Source organism: Acomys russatus, chromosome 20 (genome assembly GCF_903995435.1).
Source record: "Acomys russatus chromosome 20, mAcoRus1.1, whole genome shotgun sequence".
NCBI lineage: Eukaryota > Metazoa > Chordata > Mammalia > Rodentia > Muridae > Acomys > Acomys russatus.
The window spans coordinates 31,303,785-31,319,081 of record NC_067156.1 but is presented as its reverse complement, the minus strand read 5'-3'; positions in this window follow the sequence as shown (position 1 = coordinate 31,319,081).

Genomic DNA, 15,297 nt, shown 5'->3' with positions numbered 1-15,297 from the left:
CTTGGGGAAGTTTCCCCAGACCCCGAGGTCTGGTTTTCTGACAGAGCCAGGGATGGTCACATTGTAGTGCAGGCCTCTCTTCTGTATACCACACATGCACATGCCATACATACACCACTGCAAGTACCCTTTAATAGTGAAACAGATACAGACTTTCATAGAATATTCTTATGATGTATTTCAAAGGTAGGAGATTTAAATAATTTATTCTCTTCTCTTTGCACATCTAATTTGTACTTACTTTCAGGTTCATAATAGATCCATTTTTCTGTGTCACATTCTTAGTAACCTCTAGACTAAACGTGAATGTGTCCATCAAATGTCTTCCCAATTACACAGGAACAATTTTCTCTCTCTCATTATAGAACCAGGCTAGCCTTGAACTCATGATATCATATAGGCTGGCCTCAAAGTTGCAATCCTCCTGCCTCAACCTCTTGAGTGCTGGGATTATCAGAATTTGCCATTCATGCCCTCTCTGATATTCCTAAATAAAGCCTATATTATAAAGGATATTTTTTAATTCAAAGAAATTGTGACTGTAAAAAATATGTGTTTACTCTCATTTTAACAAATATAAAATATATACATGTAACAAAATACTCCATGGTAGCGCACTAATGTGCATAATTCTCATATATTACTTAAATTTGTAATAAGAAGTTTAAAAAAGAAAGAAAGTAGACACAACGTTGTTCTCCATATTGCTGTCACTCCTCACTTTTTGGAGAGATCAAGTAATTACTGTGAAAGAAAATGGGAGAAAAGAATGAACCTGTTTTCTTAGGAACAGGTTAATCTGCACTCTTTGGTTACTGGCGCTCTTTGGAATTCTTTAATTCCAACACACACATATCTCAGACACAGACACACACCATCATATGCATGTATTCATTCCAAAATGCAGGAATATGGAATAACAGACTCTGGGTTTCACATTTTCCTACATCACATAGAAGAAATATATACTGTGAGCCATCTGTATACATATAGTAATGAAAGGGTGCTTGTGCTGTGTAAATATCTAGACTCTGAGGCTGTTTGCTTCCTGACCTGAGTGATGTGGGTATAGCTAAAGCACCCTGTCTGTGGAGCATCAAGACAGTTAAATAAGACAGCATGTGAGAGCTTGTAATGTCAAGCCTTGCGCCAGGCAGGTACCCAGTAACTGTATTATTTTTATAGTGAATGGCAACACACTAAGGACGACTCTACAGTTTCCTCCATTTCTTCCCATGTCCTGTGGTTTCATATTAAGGTTGTCTTTACATTGGACTGCCTTCACACATGATATAAAAAGTAATAAGAATACAGATGAGTTCTGTGCTTTGACAGTGGAAAATTGCTATGATGGTATTATGTGTAATTCCTGGAGATGCTTTCACTGTGCTGGGAAGAGAACTCAGGGCCTCACACATGCTAGGCATTCAAGCATTCTGCCACTGAGCAGAGTCAGAGAGAAGGGGTTAGATCATAAAATCTATAAATGTATGACCCGGTTAGGTTCAAATGTCAGCTTGACACAGGCTAGAGTCACCAGAGTAGAAAAAAGGAAACAGAGACAAAAAAAAAAAAAAAAAAAAACAATGGAAGAACTGCTTTCATCTGACAAGCCAGTGTCCATGTTGCCTGATGGTTGTTGTGGGACAGCCTTGCCCACAGTGTGTGGAGCTATCCTTAGGGATGTGGTTCTCAGGTGTATTAAAAGCTAGCTGAGCATGAGAGGTCATGAGTGAGCCTGTGAGCAGTACCCCTCTGTGATTTGTGACTCGGTTCGTGTTTGAGTTCCTGGCCTGAATTTCTTCAGTGATGGAGTGTGGTCCAGAAGCATGAGCCGAAGGAAACCCTTGCCTCCCCTTGCTTTTCGCCATGGTATTTATCACAACAGGCAAAATCAAAGTAGAAGAATGTATTGATATGTACTTTGTGTGTTTCAGTTGAATATGAAGTTATGTTAAGCCAGTGTATATGTTTCTCCCTCTGGAATCTTGTGTCTATGTTAGTGGAACACTAAGGATATTCCCTTAACAATAATTTTCCCTTTCAAGCAAAAGTTGTTTCTTGGTCTGTTCTACCTAAGTTATAATTAGAGACATTTTCTCCTAGAGTTCTTGTGAAGTTTACTATCTTCAAAGGTTTATAAATAAAAGTTTATAGATGGAAAAAAAATAGAATAATCCAGAATACCAGGCAAGCTAGAAAAGTGTGCATTATCTTAGTGTCAATGGAATTAAGATAGACATCCAAGAAAGAGTGTTGGAGAACTAGCCTATTTTTAAGCTAAACTTAAGTTCTGTAGTGTGTGTGTGTGTGTGTACCTGTGGAAGTCAGAGCATAAGTTGGTGGGGTCAGATATCCCCTTCCACCTTACGAGGCTTTTGGAACAAGCTAAGCTGTCTCACCAGCTCCTACAACTTCACTGTAATATATCATTTTACACATTCCTGGGTGTGGATGTGTTTCATTTCAACAAGCCACAATGAATTAAAGAAGAAATGATGAAAGAGACTTTATATTTTATATCCCAAATTAGGCCCCATTTTGAATACTGAGCCGAGTCCTGAGGCATTAGTTCTAACTGAAGCTACTTCTGCGAGTCCTACTGTCATGTCTCATGCTTGTGCCATCACTTTCCACATTGTCTTTCTTTTAGGATGGCTTACTGTTCACAGTATGAGTTTCATAGAGAACGGCTGAGGATATAGGGGCTAGTAGCGGAGATCGAAGAGCATCCTTGAAGCACCTTAATAGAGTGCCTGGAAACCGAATTACTACAGCAATTTCCGTGTATTTGTCATTCACCAAAAGGTATCTTTTCAAGAAAGGGTCTAACGCTGTTCAGATCATCATGACACGAGTTCTCAATGACTTATGTCAAGATAATTTCAAGAAGGAAGCGCTGCCCTTTGAGTTCTCTACAGTCTACATAATTCAGTGAAATGGTAAGGAAAGGTCCCTGTATCCGTGGTTGTGTATGTCTCCTAACACTGGGTAGAAAACTGTAATTATTATGCGGAAGGTTATATTAATAATAGAGGAGACGAGGAACAAGGGTTTCAGATTTAATATAATAATAATAACAAGAAGAACAACAACAGTAACAATAATAATAATTTCTCTGTAGTGTTTTGTGTACCAAGCGCTGCACTCAACACTTTTTCACATTCTTACTTAATGCAGCCTCCCCAATGCTTGCCCAGTACTGAGGGCTTTAAAAAGAGCAGGTAGGCAGGTAGGCCAGGGATAGAGCCCAGGTGTTTTTCATCAGGCCTCAGGCTTTTTTGCCATGACAGCATACACCCCTCTATATACTGTTCATGAAATTAAAGTTAGAATACAGCCTCCCACCGGTCACCTGAAATACATTTTGGGGCTTTCTCTGCGTTTGGAGATGTCATTGAGTACTCATCTCCGATCTGCCCTTCCATTTGAAAAAAAGAATGGTGCTGTTGAGCTAAGTAGTTTCTTTCTATGGACCCTTTGAGTGCTGCTACTCTGTGAAGACGGAAGATGTCATGTGACCTGTGGTTAGATTGATGAACCATCACAGTTTGTCCAAAATCAACAGAATGAAAGAGTGTGCAAGTAATGGACATGAGTTATGAAAGAAGATAGAAAACTGTTTTTCTACTTCTAATTCTGTTGGGATTTTCTTTTTGGATAGTGGTGGTGGTGGAAGATAAATCCCTAAAATACATTCAATACTGAAAGTGTAAAATGAAATGTGAAGTTCCATTCCAAATGCCTATTCTAGCTGTATAGAAGTCCATTAAGTTGTACAGACTTTGGATCTGCTTGATTTGGGTTTGCGATATTTCTGTGTGCAATGTTTGTTGTTTACATAATAAGATCTTATAAAATTAAAATTATAAGGTTTTTGTTATAAATTGTATATGTGTATAATTAAATGCCTATACAATTTTTTAACATGTAAAGAAAAGAGTTTCCAAGACATGCAACTTTAACTTTAGGAAAACCTGAGACTATTGCTCCTGCAGAAAGACCTTAAACTTTCACATTCTTGCTACATACAGACACAATCCATAGAGGAAATCTTCTTTAACAGGAAATGTTTGGTTGCTTAAGCAAATGCTTATGGACCTGGAAGACAGGGGAAAATGACTCTTTACTTCTTAGGTAAATGAGTGAGCCAGAAGCATATGCTGGAGTGTCCCCAGGACTTGAAGCCTGACTTTCCTTCCTGTGTAAGTTAGCCTTGAGTTCTTGGCATGGCTTTCTCTTCCTTCCTTCAACTTGAAAGCAGCTGCTTTCCTTTGGTAAAAGTTGCGTTTGCATGGAGGTGTTGTCAAGGCTGCAGGCGTCACCCACCTGCAGTACCCGCTCTTTGCAAGGCTCCTTAGGAAGCACATCATCTGAACACTGACAGCGGGGAGTCCAGGTAGTGATCACCATCCCTGCCTTAGGAACAAGGACCTGGAGGTTCAGAGGATAGGTAGTTTATAAAGTTATCGACTAAGGCTGAACTGGGATCAGAACAGTGGAAACTCAACCAGTCTGTTCCCCACCCACCACCCCCATTGCCCCATGTGAACAGTGACTTCCCTGGTTCAAGTCAGCTGGGATTGCAGTTCATCTGAATATGAATGAATGGATGCTCCACTGGTCCTAAAGATCCAAGGAGGAGCACAGATGTCAGACTGTTTGTATTTCTTGTCTTTGTTCTGACACAGAGGAACAGGATCACTTTATTAACGTGTAAGCACTAAAGTAGGGGAGGAAATTTACTATGCTATTGTTCCAGCTTTTAAAGTTCCTGACTGTAAGGCGGAATTTTGTTTTCAGTTGTTGAAATAAATAAAAATGAATTTAATTCGTTCACATTTTTTTTTTACTTGCCCACATATAAGTGCCATGGGAGTGGTCCAAGGACAGCTTGTGAAGTCAGCTTCTCCCTTCTACTATTTGGGCTCCGGGGATTGGACTTAAGTCTTCAGCCTTAGCAGCAAGTGCCTTTACCTGCTAAGCTATCCTGCCAGCTGGTAATGGGTTATTTGTTTATACTAGAATAAAAAGCACAATGGCAATAAAAAACCTACAGGGACCTGGGCTATTCAAGCAAGAACATAGAACAGATAGATAAAGGTACATCATCTAATTCCAATTCAGACTTAATTGTTAATATAACCATGAGAAATAGAGGCAAACATTACTTTTCACCTTAATGATCAACTCAAATTGATACTATTTTGCAGTGTCTCAGCAAAAAATGATATAAAAACCATTTAATGATTTTTTTTTTCCTGTGAACTGAATTTTTATAGAAACGTATATTGGAAAGTAAGACACATCTGACAGGAAGGCAGAAAAAGGGCTACTAGGGACGGGAGGAGACAAGATCGGAAAGACAGGAAAGAGCAAGTGGAGGGCCACCAAAAGCAAATCATGGATGAAGATGCCATGTGAAAGCTATTGCTTTATGTCTGAATTCAAGTAAATACAATTTTAAAACCCTCAACTTCTGTTTAACTAGTGTCATCACCCACAAAGACCAAGAAGTTGATGACATCCAATGTTTTGGAAAGATGTTTAACTGTCACCTTGGAAGAAGCAGAGTCTACCTATTCTGACCTTTCAATACCCAGAGTGGCATGGTAAGCCAGGGTCTTCACACTTTAACAATTTTTTTTCTTCCACTGCTCTGATATCTAAAGTAAGGAAACAGCCTTTAGATTTATTGAGAATGCTCTAGCTGACGGCTTCATTGGGTTACCAACTCATTGTTTACCCATGGACATTCAACTCTATGTACCAAGTGAAACCCACTCCCTATACCCTATGGGAGTTCTAAGAACATAAGCCTAGGTCCATGGGCAAGGGTCAACCTCAGACGATGTCTACTTAACCACCCACAACAATGCTGGTCATGGTTTAAGGAGTCCTAAATTATGTTAGCAGTGGCAGGTACTGTTGCCTACCTACAAGATCTAGAATCACTTAGGAGACAAACCTCTCAACATATTTTGGAGGAAGTCTCCAGACTGGGTGAAAAAAGGTGGGAAGATCCATCTTGCAGGTGGCTAGTCTATGGGCTGAGTCCTGAACAGGGGGGGGGGCATCAGCATTCACCTCTATTTCCTGGCTGTGGATACAGTGTGGACAGTTGTCTCTTATTCCTGCCACCATGGCTCCTCTACTACAATGGATTGTACTCCCCAACTGTGAACCAAAATAAGCACTTCCTTTGCTACTTCCCTCCCTCCTTCTTTCCTTTCTTCTTTTCTTCCTCCCTTCCTTCTTCCCTCTCCCTTTCTTTATTCCTTCCTTCCTCCCTTCCTCCCATCTCTCCTGCTAGGTATGTTGTCATAGCAACAAGTAACCAACACACCTGCCATTTCCCCACATTTAGCATGGCTCAATCTTAGGTGATATTGATTGAATACACAAGGTAAGTAACAATCCTAAGTGTCATGCTGTTCTCATTTCCCTAAAGCCTGTAAAAACTATAGTGGAAGTATATTCCAAGAAAATTCATAGTACTGTCAGGTACTAAAGATTCCTGGTTTCTGTCTCAGCCTGTCTTGTGTGCTGGTCACACTCAACGCCTCCTCTGTCTGCGGCACACAAAGAGCTCTGTGCCTTGCCAGAGGAGATCTGAGGATGAGTGATGCACTGTACTCCAGTGAAATTCCATACTTAATTACAATACTTATGTAAACATGGTAATAAGCATTATTATTCGTGGTTTATGACAGATACACTCATTTGCCCCAATTAGTTCCAATTTAGCCATAGATACCCTTTCCTTCTTAAAGACTGTAACTATCTACTAAGTACACCCTTCCAAATTATTGCTGGTATCCAAACAAAACTCCATTGCTGGTATCACACATTAACTTAATAATAAGGCACAGGACAATCTCTGTGCTATAAATAGCTCCCTTTCACTCGGAAGGAATGGGAGCACACAGTGAACGCTCTGAAGTGAACACAGCGCTGCCAATGTTCAGCATTGTCTTTGCCTTTTCCTGGCTCCCCCGACACCACCTAATTGTGCGCCCTCAGACTTCTCTACAAGAGACTTGGCAGGAATGGAATGATGATATTTTCCTGTGGTTATGGAAAATAAGGGCCCTTTTACAACCTGAAAATTATATAATTGCTGGTTGTAGTTCTTTGAAAAGTTACTGCTATATCCCAAGGTAGAAGTCTTTCTCAAATGTTAACTTAAGACTTACTAAATTGTATGTTATTATAAAAGGATTTCTTTTTAAAAATTAATTTATTCAGATTACATCTCAATTTTTATCCCCTTGCTTGTCTCCTCCTGTTCCTCCCTCCCTCCCTCTTTCACCCTGTTCCCCTCCCCTAGGTCTGTGACAGAAGGGGACCTCCTCCCCCACCATATGGTCACAGCCTATCAAGTCATAAGAGGATTTCTTAATGAGTTATTGAAATATATGTGTAAGAAAATAAAACTGTAAATACTTATATTCTGTGATTTGTTCTTGTTTTTGAAACTCTTTACACATATAATACATGTTACATTTTCTAATTTTTGCCATGAAGTTTCAATTTTATTTGAAACTTTAAAAATTTTTAAATTTAAAGAAATATTGCCTTTACTTAAAAATGTAAACATAATTTACAAGGACTATGTCAGCATATGTGTGTTATAATCATTACTGTTTTGTGGGATTGGTGAAATTTTCCTTTTGAAAAAACCCAGTACTTTGCAAATTATAACCATTGTGAACGTTTATTAAGATTGTAGTAAGTCTCATCCTCTCCCCATTGTCGTATCTATCCTATTCTTCAGGTACATTTGGCTTTTTATAAACCACATTCATTTTTCTTGACATGGCCAACTTCCTCTTCATGGTCAAATGACTATAAAGTCTAGCCTAGTTCCTACTAATGCCATCTAGATCTGGCCACACACCAACAGCTATTCATTTGATTTATCTTTGTGGAAATAATTCTGTGTGGCTACAGACAAGCTGGAGCAGAGCGTCTCTGTTCTAAAAGTTCTAATTATCTCTCCTATCATGTAATTTAACTTCCTCCTGAAAATGTCATGTGGCTTATTAGAACAAACCAAATTCACTTGTTTCTTGAATGCGAACCTTTCTGTAGAAATATAAGACTACTTTATATTCATATATTGTATATTAATAGAGTGCACTGTGTGTGAATATAATAAATATATCAAATATAATCCATGTGTAACAAATAAATTAATATGTAATATAATAAAGTATATATTCATTTTTATTAAAGAATTATATGTTAATACCTTACTAACCATTTAGTAGTTCTCAAGTCACAGACTTTGCATTAGCCTGGACAGATTATATCACCACCTGGTAAAAACATAGATTCCTGGGACGGAAGAATTGGAGAATGTGCCTTGCCTTATAGTGATGATTAATTCTTGTGTCCAGTTTTATTTCATATAATTCCAACATTTTTTAAGAGTTAGAAATTATCCAACAGTTAAAGTTTTAAGTAGAATCCTGGTCTGAATAGAGGAGGGAGGGCCATGCTAATTTGAGGGAATCTTAAGGGCTTCCTCATTGGTTCATCTGCCCCGTCAATGTCACTGCAGTCAAGGTAACTCTTGCTTTTGCTCCTGCACAGCTCCAGCACAGCTCCTGAGGCTGCACAATTGCTTTACTCTTCCTAACTCCAGAGCAGTGGCTGTCAACCTTCCTAATGCTGCGACCTTTTAATTCGGTTCCTCCTGTTGTGGTGACCCCCAACCATAAAATTATTTTCATTGCTACTTTATAACTGTAATTTGCTACTGTTATGAGTCGTAATGGAAATGTATGATATGCATATGGTCTTAAGCAACCCCTGTGAAAGGGCTGTTTGACCTCTAAGGGGTCACAAGCCACAGGTTGAGAACCACTCTTCTAGATGTCAAGAATTTAAAAGTCAAGAGTCTTAGTATTCTAGGGCCCAATCTCTGTTTTAAAGATGCGTAAGGGATGATAGAAGATAGACAGATAAAATAATTCTATCACCTGTTTTAGAAGAGTGTGAATCCATTCACACCTGCTTTTGGTTCCCAGGCTCCCAACTAGTTGCACTAGGGATTATGTTTCCAATATGTGTACTTTGGAGGGAATAGCACCCCTGAAACACTACAGGTTGGGGATTCTTGGATGACTCAGCATCCTGGAGGATCCAGGGCCTCCAAGTCTCCGGTTTAACAGTGGAGTCCTTTCTAGTCGTTCAATCCAGTGGTGAGATCATTTCTGGCTTCTTCGTGTATATGTAAGTGCCAGCAAACAGTCCAGGGTTAGTAACTATTTGGTAACTGAAACAGTACAAGCTCAAACCCACGTTTTATTGTCTTTGTGTCCTTTGTAAGTCTATTTACTTCCTTTTCAGCTGGCCTTTTGTTTGGTTTTGCTTCATAATCAGTTGTCTCTTTGGTTGTCTGCTCTCCTGCATTTCCTCTGGCTGTGTTGTGGTACCATAGATCTCTGGTTGGAGTTCAGCACACTGGACACTGCCAGTTGAGCTGTTTTCCGATTTTAGCACATGGGAACTAGTACTTTTATTGTCAGGATTTTTTTCTGTTAGTCTTTTCATTTAGTTTTTAGTGAAACAATGTCTATAGATGGTTTATAGTTAACTCTTTTGCATGCGTCCCTCAAATGTGCTAGAAGATTCCCAGAGTTCCAGAGGTGAGGTCCCACCCTCATGGGTTAATGCCACTATAACAAGGCCTTTACATGAGGCTTCTCTTGTTCTCTTGTCCTGATGCATTCCACTATGTGAGGACACATAAGAAGAGCATCATCAGCGTTAGAGCCTTGACCTCGGACTCCATAGCTGTCCGAGGCCCGAGCAAACACCCTTCTGTTTTATATTAGCTGTCTACAGTTTCTGTTGCAGCTGCATATACTAGACTGAGACACTATGTGGGCACACTTCTTTAAGTCCAACAAAAGGAGGTGTGTGTGTGTGTGTGTGTGTGTGTGTGTGTGTGTGTGTGTGTACATAAAATTACCTTTTAAATGAACTGGTTTTTTTAAAGTACAATATGAGAAAAATCAGCTCTGCTTTCAGCCACCATGGTGCTCATACCTGGACACATTTTAGACGGAGCACTTTACATAGACTCTGGCCATATCTTCCTGCTAGGCAGAGCATACTAAGACTCTTTTTAAGGGAAGTCTGGCCTGAGAAGTCCATATTTTGACAAGGAGAGAAATTATTTCAGCTAGAGAAATTAATTTCTATCAATACTACTTTAGGCAGGAGGCACATTTAAGAGTTATTTCTGAGGGCAAGCATCTCCTGAAATAAGGCCACAATTATTTCATCTATTTCAGGCTTGCCTTGTTTGTTCCACATCATAAAAGACCATCACCATTTAATGCATGTGAAATTGCCCACATGTTATCTTCCAATATTAGTTGTCTCAGTGGTCAGATGTGAAAATTGGCTTCCCAGAATACAGCACGGCTTGGGTATACAGTGTGCCCTGGGACAACATAAGTGGCATGTCAAATCCAGCTTTTCATGGATAGTCTTTCTGATAATGAGACCAAATATGACAGAGACACACCCACCTGATTGTCATTTATCTCTTTAATGTACAATAAATAAATGTAATGTTTCATAGTTTTGGGAACCAGTGATTTTATTTCAGTAAAAGGACTTCTATGTTTCCCAAGCTGCCCATGGCAACCAGACCAAGGACACAGTCTTAATACATGACCTTCAAACTGTTAATACGTCACAGGAAATCTGTCCGAAAATGTCAATGTTTGCCATTTCTTCCTCATGTCCCTGTGATTTGTGAGCCTCAGTCTTCTCATATGTAGAAGTGGACTAAGGAATCTACAAAGACGATAGTAGAGCACAGATCCTCAGACGCATAGCTGATGCTCCACACTTGCTAGCCGTCATTCACAGCCTACAGCATAGTGTCTGGATATTGCTAGTCAACAAGAAAGCCAGGCATGAGAGGACATGCCTGTGATCACAGCACTCAGGAGCTGGGGAAGGAGTATCACAAATCCGAGGTTAGCGTGACTCGAATAGAAAATTGCAGCAGCCTGGGCTGCATGCTATGACTGTCATGAAAAAACCCAAACCAAGCCAAAATAAAATTAAACAACAAAAAAAGATATCCATGTTCAGTAGATAGCACGAGCTTTTAATCTACAGACAAAGCAGATGTCATTTTAAGCTATCTTAAATTGGAATTTCAACACACCTGTTGGGACAACTTAATCTTATTGGCAAGTATCCCCAAAGATATGGGACAACTAGAGACTTCACGGTGTACAGGAGAGACTATGGAATGGTATGTGCCCTCTGCAAGACAATTTACTACTTATGTAAAGTAGGATGCGTAAGTCTCCCATATCATCCAGCCTTCCTTAAGTCTCTTCTGTTCTGTGAACCTCATACAACTGGCTATATCTGCTCCTTCCTTGGAGTGATAGATGGAGACAGCCCTGCTCGGTTTCCAGCTAATACATCAATGACTAGTGCCAGTAGCAGGCTCGTTATTTCTAGCAAGCTCTGGAAACGGCAGAAAAGAATACACCTCAACTAGATTGAGAATAAAGAATATCTGACTTAAAATGTTTACCGTTTGACACCTGACTCCACATAACGTTTGATTTAAGCAAAACAAGAGTCTTGCAGGACATGCAGGTCTCTATGCAGTCCTGGTCAGAGAGTACACAGAGGCCTCTACAATAGTAATGTATACTGCCACCGTCCTTGATGTCCTCCATAGTCACATGGCTCTAAGACCCTATTGATGAAGACACCACACACTGCAGCTGCAGGACAGAGATGTAAACCTCTCACACCAACCAGGAGGCCTGTACCCTGCCGGCTAGCTTTCACAGCGCCGGAAGCAGCTGCTCCGACCATACCACAATTTTCAGTTAATAACCCATTACTTCTGGGAGCCACATTGTCCACCCGAGCAGGTGACTTCCATTTCAACTCCCTTTCAAGGTATATTATGAAATCAGCCTACTAACTAGTGAGTTTCCTCAGAATGAATTGGAAGCAAATTAGACTCATTTTCTGTACCAGCTTTATCCTCCTCCCCATTCCCACTTCCCGGTAAGAGCAGGTCATGAAAACTCACTTGCACGCAGCAGCTCCATTTGGAAGTTTGTCCATGGAAGAGGGAGAGAGGGAAAGGAGGGTAAGAAATCTCAACTGGAGAAAAGAAAAACATAAGAAGAAAGTGGAGGGCTGCAGAGTTGGCTCAGTGGTTAAGAGCACCTGTTCTGGCAGCAGACAGGGCTTTGGTCCCAGCACCCACATGGCAGCTCATAATCGTTTGTAACTCAATTCCCAGGGGATCTGATGCCCCCTTTGATCTTCAAGGGCTCCAAGCACACATGCCGGGCACATACATAACATAGGCAAAGCACTCATATACATAAAGTAAATAAGTCTAACTTTGTTTTTTTTTTTTAATTTTATTTTGGGGGGATGAGACAGGGTTTCTCTGTGTACCCCTGGCTGTTTTGGAACTTACTCCGTAGACAAGGCTGGCCTGGAACTCACAGAGATCCACCTGCCTCTGCCTTCCGAGTGCTGGGATTAAAGGTGTGTATCATGACTTCCCAACAAGTTTGCTTTCAAAAAGAAGGAAGTAGAATATGGATCTGGTCATTTCTGTGGCCGTCTGAGGCTAGACCTCTTAGAAATCCCTACAGATTACTGCTTAGAGCGGTCTACTACAGACAAAAGGAGTAGTCACTCCGTGTGCTGTCCTAGGCATCACGGTTCAGCCATTTATATCTTATGACATTAGTGAACAGAACAACACTTTAAACAAAGAAAATGCCTAATAAATACTTAGTAAACAATAAATAAAACCATGTGCTATGCTGTTGTTCTCAGCAAAGTATAGATTTACTGAAATCAATGCTGAAACTGTATGTATATCTAACTTTTCTGTTAGCAAAAATTTTAGGGATAGTCTAGGGCCTAATACAGCTCCAGGAAAGCAGGTGAGACAGGAACTAGGGCACTTGGGGTTGACAACAGAAGAGGGACAGCTGCTTCTGAGAAGCACTGAGGGAGCCTTAGTTGTCACTCTTTAGACATTCTTGTCAGGGTATCAGTGTGCTCCGCTTCGGGGACAATCTAGTGTCTTTGCCACAGGCAGCAAAAGGCCTGGAGTCTGAATACCAGTTTTGCACTCTTGGCCACCCAAGTGGTACCAGCAAGTATAGGAACCTCTACCTCTCCTTCTTTAAGAATCACAGGGAGGCAGCTATTTGGTTGCTGTTATGACAGTCTGTGGGGCTAGCGGCACAAGAGGGAACAGCTCCTTTTATTGTTTGTTATGGTGCGAACGTTTGTATCCTAGCCCCAAATTCAGAGGTTGAAATCAAATCCTGATGCCTGAGTCAGATGACCCAGAGGGGTGAAGTGAAATCTATGCAAGAAAGTTAGGTCCTAGGATGGCATTAGTGTCCTTAGAAAAGAAAAAAATGAGGTGCTCCTTCTCTGCTTTCTTTGGCCTATGCAAGAAGGTAAACAGAAGCCAACTGTCTGCACCTGAAGGCCATCCTTGCATGCCTTGCCTGCAGTGACTCCCTGGCCTCAGACCCACGTTCTCCAGAACCGTAAGTGTCTGTTTTTATAAACCATCAACTCTGAGGCACTTTGTTATAGCAGATTAAATGAAAGCATTAACAAACAAGACAACCAGAACAGGAAGCAAACCTGGACCCAGGGTTTTACTCTACAAATCAAGCAGCTAAAATGGAATTGATTCCCACCCAGCCACTGCAGCAAAACAATGAATTAAAAAAAACCCTGATGGACAATTTTATACAATCTTTTTACATTCATAACCATGTAAGTTTGCACTCTTTGTTTGTGAAAGCTAAAAGCGTGAGCCTATGAGTGTGAATCTCCAAAGGCCACTCAGGATCCAGATTTTTGAATTCTCTTCCCATGATTCATTCTGAATCTAAAGAGATAATAACATATAATAGAAAGGATTGTGGAACTGGCAACAGTGGATTTCATCGTTGACTTGCTGCTTTCAGTGGGGGCAGGCGAGCAAGGCGCTTTACCTTTCTGACAACACTTTGTCATGAGCTGCATGGTGTAGTATCCCTCAACCAGTGTATATACCACCCTTATACTCACCTGTGAAAGGGTTTCAGTCATATCCAGAAATACATTTTTAAACTTGAAATGCATTTCATTATTAGAGTTTTGCCTGGTGTGCTTGGAGTTCTGAGTTTGATTCTGAGTGACAGAAAAAGAAAAACCAAGAGGAATGCAATTGAAGAGAATTCTATTCCCAGCCCTTCTTTTAAAGCTCAAAGCAAAAGAGACATGTGCATATTGACAAAACTGCCACAGTGCACTGTCTTTGGCTGCCAGCTGTCTTCTCTAAGGACCCTTTGCTGATACCTTGAGAAGAATCAATTATAATAGAACATTCCAGAATGTCTCACAGCGAGGAGTAGCTACTGTCATGTTGGTATCGGGATGCTACCACAGTAGGCTGAGAGTGGCCAAGGAGGCCTGCTGCAGTAGCCAGCTACTGAATACCCAACCTCTCACTGGGGACAAACAAGGCTCCTCTTAGAGGGGTTTGTGTTTCAGCTGTCCATCATGTTCATGGCACAGTGCCCAAATATGGACGATAGAGACAAAGAACTGGACAACTGCATGTGAGTCCTGGGAGATACAGTTATAGATATGTTGCTATGCATGGGGCACATCCACCCCTTTTCAGTAGATGGTGATTCCCCCTCCCCATGCCAGTATTAACCAGCCTGATTTCTGATCCTAAATGACCATGTGAGCTCTGCAAGTAACGAACAATGCTATTATTCCCCGGAAGCAATTCATACACTAAGCTTCATGACATTAAAATCTACTCTCATCATCTCAAGATTTGTCAAGAAAACCCAGTGGGCTATTGCAACCTTTTCTTATAACCAATTGTTGCAAATATTTGAATGGTAAAAATTCAGTGTTTCAACATTGCCGCCCTGATTTGAAACTTGTGAGCCGAAAAGTCTCAGGCAAGAACTGTGTGGCTCTCCACACAGGCAGGTGTCAAGGGCAGGATGAATAGATGCTAAGCAGGAACTGTGCCAGTGGCCTCATTGAAGAGCTGAGCCATTGAACATGTACAGAACTTCACAGCAGAACCGGGACAGAATGAGTTCTGAGCAGCTTTCTTAGGTCAAGCAATTTCCATAAAAAGCTACCAAAGGACAGAAAAGCAACAGAGCGTTATGCACGAACACTGGACCCCCTTTATCACAGTGAAAGGGCTCATTCACGAGGTGCCTTTTTTAAGAGAAG